Here is an 8,675-nt window from a genome sequence, read left to right on the forward strand (position 1 = left end):
AGAACTGACGAGGCCTCAACTTGGTCTTTTGCTTCAACTCCACCCTTCTCTTTAAAGCTTCAAAATTGATGCGAGCTTGTTCGCGCACTTGGTCTAGCATATCCAGGTTCACCTTCCTTACTTCGTTAGACTCCTCTATCACGAAGTTCTATTACCGAGGTGAGCTTTCTTGGATCTCTACTAGTATCATGGCGTCTAACTCATATACCAAACTAAAGGACGTCTCCTTGGTTATTGACTGAGGAGTACTGTGATAAACCCACAAAATTCGAGGAACCTCCTCTGACCAGGTCCCTTGGCCTTCTTCAATCTCCTTTTCAACCCTCTGAGTAAGACTTTGTTGGCAGACTCGACCTAGCCATTCGTCTGAGGATACTCTACCGAGGCGAATACCTGTTTAATGCCGAGCTCTGTGCATAGCTTACATAACTGCTGACTTGCGAACTGGGTTCCATTGTTGGACACCAAGTGTTTAGGGATCCCAAAATGGCAGACATTGTTTTTCCACACAAAGTACTGCACCTTGTGGGCAATTATCTGTGCGATTGGCTCAACTTCTATCCACTTTGTGAATTATTCAATGGCTACCACAAGGTACTTCATTTGGCGAATTGCCAAAGGAAAAGAACCCAAGATGTCTATTCCCCAGGTATGGAAAGGCCATGGGCTATATATTGACCGCAACTCCTCAGGTGGTGCATGATGCCAATCAGCATGCATCTGAAACTGTTCGCATCGTTGTGCATGTCTCATAAAATCCTCCTTCATAGTTGGCCAATAATACCCAACTTGAACAACCTTTAGTGAGCGAGCTCTTACTCCCACATGGTTCCCATAAATGCCTTCATGGAGCTCTGCCATGATGCGGGTACACTGATTCTCACTTACGCAAGTGATGATGAAAATTTTGAACAACTCCTCTATTTTTCAAATTGATTGTCTCTTTTAATTTTGAAGACAAAAAAAAATATTCTTGAATTTAATTCTTTAAAAGCTCACTTATTGAGTTGGTACATAATTTTATAATATCCCCAGTATTGGAAAATATTACTGATTTCTTTGCACAATTTAGAAGGACTTGATTGGAAAATAAACAGTTCATGCCTAAGATTACATCTAATTGTGACAATGGTTAAGAAATTAAATTTACGAGAAATTTCCTAATTTCAAATAGTAGAGGGAAATTTAGACAAACATTATTAGTGTACCATCCGGTCCTCGGGCGTTGACCAAAGTCAACATGGTGGGACCCCGAAGGTGGGGTCCGCTGGAAAGTACAACAGAACAAAAAGGAGTCTCTTTAGGCTCACGGGTAAGGGAGCCGAGGAGGGGGTGGCATCGAGGCAGGGCGTGGAGTCCTCGGGTAACGGCACCTCAACAGTAAAAGTGGATAAGCAAGGTGGTTTTCAAGCCACACCCCAGTGACAAGTAGGGGAAGGCCTCGATCACAAGGGACCCGTGCATGGGGTGTAGGAACGCGGCAGTACACACCACCGTTAAAGAGCCATTGGGATAGAGACGATCCATAAAGGGTCACGTCCCAGGGGTGATCTGTATGCATGACCCGTGAGTAGGGCAGGGAACTCCCCGGGCAGATGACTCAGAGATTGGATGCATGAGTTGGCATCCAAGCAGTCACCCCGCGCCAGTAGCGCTTCGGTAGAGTAGTCTTACGCACTGGATGGCCCTAAGTCTGGGTGCTAGTGTCGCTAAGACACGCTCACAGAATGCTCAAGTCACAACAATACAGAAGGGCAAAGACACCAAAGGTATATAAGGATTGACAATAGACATAACCAGGTATGTTTTGACATTTTCACAGAACACTCTACGCTTTCATTAGTGCAAGTTACGCATTTCTGAGAGAGAACAGAGTGAGAGAGAACACATAGTGATCTAAGAAAGAGAGTTTGGTGTTCATTGCCCGAGATACTGACTTGACCGTCGGAGTGCAAACGGCCGCGAGGGCGCCCTTTGTTTCTCTGTTTTCAGGTGATTCCACCAGAGGAAGGAAACGTAGGAGTGAAGGGTTCTTGGAAGCGAAGTAAACAGAAACGCACGAAGATGTTATGTCAACTGGCGGGAACATTTGGCACCCACCGTGGGGCTCGATCTAAAACATCCTTCCCAACCGCGAGAAAGTTCAAGATTCATCAAGAAAGTTCAAGGTTCATCAAGAAAGTTCAAGATTCATCAAGAAAGTTCAAAGATTCATCAAGAAAGTTCAAGATTCATCGAGAAAGTTCGATGATTCATTAAGACAATTCAAGATTCATGAAGAAACGTTCAAGAATGAGGAATACCAGGCAAAGCTCTACGACTTATGTTGGAAGTGAAGGCTTGACCCTGCAACAAGTTATGGAGATGATGCAGGGCCTCCAGGAGGTGATGGCGGCGTCAAAGGCTGAGCAGGAGCGTATCCAGCTGGACCTGGCGGCGTCGCAAGCAAGAAATGAGGAGTTGCGTCGCGGGTTGCGAAACCAGGCGGGGAGTCGCGAAACAGAGGAGCAAGAATGCGTTACGCCTCCTAGAGAGTTCCCCATGCCCTTCTCGTAGGCAATCATGGATGCGGTGATACCATCCACATTCGTAGGGCCGAAAGCTACGTTTACTTGTATGGAAGATCCAGAGGCTCATCTCACTGCGTTGCATACGCAGATGATGCTGGTTGGCGGTTCTAACGCTGTGAGATGCAAGTTGTTCATGAGCACGTTGGTAGGGACGACGATGGACTGGTTCATCAGTCTCCCAGACGATCACATGACTTCGTTTGCACAGCTGTCGCAATTGTTCAGGGAGCAGTATATCGTGAACCGCGCTCCCCCACCCAACTCTTATGACCTCTTTGATGTAAGGCAGTATCAGGGGGAGACGTTGAAGGAGTTCGTGAATCGTTTAGGGGCGCAGGTGGTGAAGGTCGCCACCATGGATGAAACAATGATGGTTCATGCGTTTCGGAAAGGGATTTTGTCCTGGCCCTTTCAGTGAATCCCTCATCAGAAACTGCCCCAAGACCTTTGCTGAGATTAGGCGTCGTGCGGTGGCGCACATCGCAGCAGAAGGTGAAGTGAATTAAAAGCGCGCGTGTGTTGTCCCCACGCGCCCACGTGAACCGACGCGTGCGCAACCCATGAGGGTGCATGAGGCTGCAACGGATAAGAAGAGCCAGGGGAGGAAGCAACCCTACGATTCTAGAAAGGCCCAGGCTAAGGGATGTGCGAGGGAGAATAAGCCTATGAGGCACAGTTTCGTGGTGGAGCTGAAGGATCTCATAGCTGTGCCCAACATAGCAAAAAGGCTGAAGATCCCAGCAAAGACTGAGAAGGTGCTGGGACCCCACAAGGATGTATGGTGCGAGTTTCACCAGGCGTTCGGTCACCCCATACGCAGCTGCTTGGCGTTGGGGCATCAGTTGGACGAATTGGTGAAGAGCGGGTTTCTGAATGACTATTTGGCAGAGTCACAAGGGACTGGGGCCCCAGCAACGTCAAGAGAAGATCAGGGGCACGAGATGCCTGTTCATGGGGAGTTCCATATGATCTCAGGTGGATTCTCAAGAGGCAGGTGTACCGTTTGATGTCAAAGACATTGTAAGAGATTCGAGGGAGAACCCTATTGATAAGATATTGCTCTCTGAACAGCGTCGCGAATTGATCGAAGGTCATAATGTGTCCGTTAGGGAGACTGACGAACCATTCCAACGCTGCGCCTGCCAATGTGCTCATCAATAGCTTGGAGTACACAACATCAGATCCTCCTGTAAGCATCATCTGGGTGTGGAACGCTGTGAGGTGAGCCTCTGGGTCCTCTACACCCGTGAAGGTGACTTTCGGGCCCAAAGACGTGGTAGGTAACACAGTGTCCATAATTGTCTGAGAGAATGACATCGGGTGTGCTCTAGGTGGTATGGGTCGGGCAGGCTCGTCTATCGCACTCTCCCCTACCTGTTGCAAATTCCTGCGCAGTTCCTCATTGGTTATGTGCAACTCTTCGTTGTCTGCCTAGGATACAACTATCTCAACCCTAGATGTTGCTACCGCCTCCTGGAGGGCGCGCATGGCCTCCATGAGTTGTTGCATGATGATGTTGTCCCCCCAGGGCGCAGCAGATCCTTGCCTCGTACTCCTCATATTGCTAGTAAACTCTTAACACGGTGGGCGCCAAATGTTCTCGTTGGTTGACTCGCTCGCCGGTTGACTTGAACGGTAGTCTCTGAACCTCCTATCTTCGCTTGAGAATCTAACTTCCTTGGTTGAAGAATCTCTCGCCTGCAAAGACAAAGGGCACCTTGACGGTCGTTTGCACTCTGACGCTCAAGTCAGTATTAGGGCACATAAACAATAAGTGTATAAAGTAGTTTCAGTCTTAGAAACTGTGTACCTTGCTTGGGTTCTTAGTGCCCTTTATATAGGTTGAAACTAGGGCTTATCTTTGTTTTGTTACTCATGTCTAGGGTTCCTTGTAGAATGTTCCTGTGCCGCTATTATGTCATCTTAACATAATTTGGCACATAGAACTTCCCTTAACTGGAATGCAACGACTAACAAAATGGTCGCCAAGGTACCAACTCATGCACCAATGTTGCAGAGCTATCTGTCCTATAGGTGTCCTAAGTATTCACGTGCCATGCATGCAACCTACCCTTGGAAACCCTAACCCTAATGGGCCTTAGCGCCTCCAAGGATTCTTTACCTGTGTCCCGCCCAAATGCGCCATACACTCCACATGCATGGATCCCTTGTGTCTTAGGGCTTTCTTATATATGAGTGCCTTATCTGATAACTGATATGATTTTTGGGCCCACCTTACGTGGCCCAACATTACTATGTGCCACCGATGTCCGATGTTTGAGGTCTTCTCTGGAGTCGATTACCGAGGACTGGTTGGTACAATACTAGTTAAAACTTAAACAACCTAAAAACATAATTTAAAGAAGTTCAGAGAAAGAGAAATGCACACTTGCAACAGTTGTTGCCGGTAGCTATTCGTGGGATCTTACCAAAAAATGTTAGACATACCATAGCCCGTTTGTGCTCATTCTTCTCTTCCATCTATTGTAAAGTCATTGATCCATCAAAACTAGATGAACTTCAAAATGAAATTATTGTTATCTTGTGTGAATTGGAGATGTTTTTTCCTCCATCTTTTTTTGACATCATGGTTCATCTAGTGGTGCATCTGGTAAGAAAGGTTAGATTGTGTGGACCAGTGTACTTAAGATGGATGTATCCTGTTGAACGGTATATGAAAATTTTGAAAGGTTATGTGAAAAATCATTATCGTCCAGAGGCTTCAATGATTGAAAGGTACATAGCTGAAGAAAGTATTGAATTTTGTTCAGAGTACATGTCAAAAGCAAATCCAATAGGTCTTCCAGCTAATTCATGGCACCATAGATGTTCTACAAGTAAACTTTTACGTGGTGTGAATATTGTAAGCAAATCTCGATCAGAAGTCTTGCAAGCACATTTGTACATATTTTATAACACAAATGAAGTTATACCTTACATAGAAGCTGATAAAGCCATTGTGAAGGCAAATAACCCAAGACAAGCAGAGAAATGGGTCTTGATGGAACATAATAGAACTTTCATTCCTTAGTTTAAAGACGAGGTGTTCAAGGATTCAACGACATCAGAGACCTTGACCTGGTTGACTGCTGGATTGAAGTTTGACGTCATCTCATGAATGAAAAGAGTACAGTTCAAAATTCTGGTGTTACTCTTGAAACCGAGTCAATGCAGTTTTCGACTTCGAAAGATACAAATCTAGTACTTGGATCAATGGCATACTATGGGTTTATAGAAGAGATATGGGATGCTGAATACACTAAGTTTTTCGTTCCAGTTTTCAAGTGTAAATGGGTTGACAATAAAAGTGGGGTTAAAATTGATGAATCAGGATTCACACTAGTGGACTTTCGAAAGATAGGGTATCGAGATGAGCCATTTATAATGGTTCAACAAGCATCTCAGGTTTTCTACGTGAAAAATCCTACGTCAGAACATTGGTATGTCACTTCTCCTCCACCACCACCTTTTCGTCATGTAAAATGGAAAATGGCTCAAATTAAAAAGTCGGTGCACCAAGTTCTGAGCAATCCGAAGTTATCATTGATAAAATTCTAAGTTATTTTCATTTATTTTAAAGCAATAATTATATTAAAAACGGATATGATTTTTGTCTCTTGTAGGATTCCTTGGAATCCCAAGGTAATTTTGTTGTTGAAGGTCGTCACGATATCCTGGTTGAAGCAATTGGATGACCTGAGCACTGTGGTCGTGTTCGTGCAGCTAGGCAAGGGGTTGGAATTAAACTATTTTTTGGAGTTTCACAATGACAATCATCCTCCTCCTCCAAAGAGAGCGAAACTAAAATGAAGACTAAGATACGCGAAGAATTAATGGAGGAGATGAGAAAGGAGACTGATCTGATGTGGCTAGAGATGAGAAATGAGAATGATCGAATGCGACAAGAGTTTCTATCACAACAACTTTGTGTTGAGCCAATTGAACCCCTTGTTAATCCCACTCCCAATAGCACAAAGGGGAGTTGTGCGACTCCTACAACATTAGGGGATGATATCATTGGGCAGAAAAGGGAATGTGAGCTACTGGTAGCGATCGACAAGCTTCATCAGATGGTGGCCCTTGGAAAAATCTATAAAGAGGCCACCACCTTACATAACGTTCCTTTCTCCCCTGATGTAGCGAAGGTAACAGTTGAAAAAGTACGAGTACCTGATGCTCGTGTTCCACTACCTTCAGATGAGGTAACCACTATGGCCGATGCATTTCAGACATTCATTGCCTGGCCCAGACACCTCATTTCATTATATTAATTTATATTTATATTTATATATTACATATAATTTAATACAAATGTTCTTTATCTTGTAGAAACCTCTTGGGAAACCAAGTCCGGAGAAGAAGCGTGAGGTTCTAGTTGACGATCCTATAGCATTTTTAGGTCTAGTTGCTAGTCAGATTGGTAATCAACCTTTTGAAGTTCCATGGTATGATACGTTTTTTCAAATAAACACTGAACTGCCACTGATGATGTACAACACAGATTTATTAGAATTTGTAACTGGGAATCAGGAGCTCAATATAAATATAATTCAATTTTTTATGATGTAAGTATCTTTACCTATATTTCAATTTACTTTATGTTAAATTATTATTGATTATGCTTTAACTAATAACTTGTAGGTTTTTGCATGGAGTCTGTCTCATTGAGGAGAAGGAAAATGTGTATGGATTCTTAGATCCTGCATATATTAATCCCGTTGGACCAAGGTCATATGAGACCCAAGCATACATCACTAACATCTTGGAAAAGGAGGGAAAACAAATTTATTTATGCCCTTATATTAATGAGTAAGTTTAATTATATGTCATCAATTATTACTATTTCATGTTTTAAATATTTACTAACTCTTTCATGGATGATATAGGCATCATTGACAGTTACTTGTCTTATCAATGGTTGATAAGACTGCTATGTGGTTTTGTTCCCTACACAAGAAGATACCCACAAATTTGAAGAATATCATTGATACGTATTAACCAATTCATGGCGTGGATATAACATCCTAAAAGGTCGATCCGGTTCAAATAATTTGAACTAGATAAGAATAAAGGTTTGTAATTATTTTCTTTCTCTTATAATTGTTTATCAATATACTAACTTTTACTTTTTATTGAATTATAGTGTAATAAACAACCAGGAAGCTATGAGTGTGACTATTACATTATGCAATGGATGATTACCATTGTAAGACTAGGCCTTAAAAGTGATTGAAAAGAGGTAACATGATATGTTAAATTATTTTTATTATTCTTGAACGTATATGTATCTTAAAACTAATTTATGTCAACCATATTTTGAAATGCAGTTCTTCACGGATGAAGCACCAATGACTTCGGATGCCATAGCATATGTGAGACATTCTTGGTCCACATATTTCATAAATTTTTATAACTTTAGGATAGTTGATCAATAGTGTAGGGATTATATGTAATTTGATTACTGTTTGTAATGTACATTTTGATCAATATATATTTGATACTCTGAATTTATGTATTTGTCTGGCTGGGTATATATAACTGAACAAGTTAATTTATATGGGTTTGACACAAAACAAATTGTACTAAAAAAACCACTATTTACAAGTGCGGTTATTTACCAAAGCCGCATTTGTAAATCCCGCGCATAATTTACAAATGCGGCTATTACCAAAGTCGCATTCGTAAATGTGATTTACAAATGCAGTTATTACCAAAGCCGCATTCGTAAATCCTAAACCCCTAAACCCTGTCACCTGATTCAGAAACATATACAAATGCGGCTATCTGAAATAGCCGCACTTATAAATAGTATTTACAAATGCGGCTATATAGCTGCATTTGTATCTCTTTGATTTACGAATGCGTGCTGATCGAATGCGGCTCTCTAGCCACATTTGTAAATGTAAAATAGCCATCCTTATTTAGCATTTCTACGCTAGTGTGAATGTGAACAAATTGAGGAAGAAGAGAGATACAACTAATAGAGAGAAACGGTGATGAGACCAAAAAATCAATTTAAGAGAGTTAAAGTAACTATCCATTAAACCATGTTTCAAATTTAATATTAACTTTTGTTTTTTAAATTTAAAAAATTATAAAATTATA

The sequence above is a fragment of the Phaseolus vulgaris genome, chromosome 5, assembly GCF_051622355.1.
Source record: "Phaseolus vulgaris cultivar YP4 chromosome 5, ASM5162235v1, whole genome shotgun sequence".
Lineage (NCBI taxonomy): Eukaryota > Viridiplantae > Streptophyta > Magnoliopsida > Fabales > Fabaceae > Phaseolus > Phaseolus vulgaris.